The sequence below is a fragment of the Chiloscyllium plagiosum genome, unplaced genomic scaffold (genome assembly GCF_004010195.1).
Source record: "Chiloscyllium plagiosum isolate BGI_BamShark_2017 unplaced genomic scaffold, ASM401019v2 scaf_17026, whole genome shotgun sequence".
Taxonomy (NCBI): Eukaryota; Metazoa; Chordata; class Chondrichthyes; order Orectolobiformes; family Hemiscylliidae; genus Chiloscyllium; species Chiloscyllium plagiosum.
In genome coordinates this window covers 5,667-6,990 of record NW_025204031.1, presented here as the reverse complement: position 1 = coordinate 6,990, position 1,324 = coordinate 5,667, and positions in this window count along the sequence as shown.

Below are 1,324 nucleotides of genomic sequence, written 5' to 3'. Positions count from 1 at the left end.
ATGCCTCAGGGAAATTGGAGGAGGAACCAAAAGCAGGGTTACTGATCGTGGGATGGGGAGAAATATCCGAGAATGGGTGGGTTTGAATCCTGATACATAGACAGCAGAGATGTGAAAGGGCGAGGGTTTGAAGGAGTAAAATCATCACCTCGACGAATATTTTCATGTCAAAAAAGATTGATTCGCTCCTGGTTTTGTTAAGCATGTCTTCCTCTGCATAAAACGGTAACAAGTGACAATACTGGAAGTCAAATTGCCGATGATCTTTCTGCTGCCAGTATGCAAAGCGTTAACCAATGCACGATACCGGCACCACATGGAATAGCATGATGCAAAAAGCAGTAAAGATAGTGGCAGAGGATATATTAGGAACAGGACCACATGAACAGTAGGAATACTTGACAGACAGTGACTGAGGCATGCAAACTCATGGTGAGCTGAATGGTTAACTTCGGTATCTCGAGAGCCGATGGATATTTCATCAGTTAGTTTGCTGGAGGTGAAGATTGATATAGTTGTCAAGAAAAGGAAGGTATCAGGGAATAGCGCAGGGAATTGCTGGAATGTATTTCTGCAAAAGAAATGCAGTTTAACTTCGGTTTCTTTACCAACTTCGTCATACAAGCAAGTGACCACTGCTGTGGAATACCATATAGTGCCAGGTTTCAGGCATGGAATACTGTGTGGTGCAAAAACGAAGATCAAACTGGAAATGGGGATGGGGATGAGCCAGCGGATATGGGTTCAGTAATGAAATCAGTGAGTGTGAAGTATTTTGCTGAAAGTATAGAGTGAATTGAAATGCTGGGAACTGGGAGTTCCAACATGGAGCAGCTTTTATTGACGTGGTATATGTCGCATCAGGCTGGAAGCTCCAACCTCAACTGCAGCAGCTTCCATTGGCACGAAGCAGGGAGCGTTGGGACATCAAGCTGATAGTTCCAACTTTACCTGGAGCAGCTTCTATTGACATCTGCACAGAGAGAAACGGAGGTAATGTTGTTGCACTCTGACCGTTCTCATATGGCTAACTCTGCTCTGGCAGGAAGGGATTTTTTTTGCTCATTTCATTTTATTGAATTTATTGTAAACTCGCATACTTCTAAAATTAGCTTGAATATCATGTTGTCATTAGGGATTAGTTTATCAAAAGTGATGGAGCAAAATCAGTGAAGTGGAATTTGAAATTCATCAGATGAGTCGAGATACCATTGAATGGCTGAGTAGACACAAAGTGAATAGAAGTTTCAGGAGGGTAAATGTCTTTTCGTTACAAAACCTCCCGCTGCACAAAGAGTGGATGATTGGAATGAAGCAGTAACAG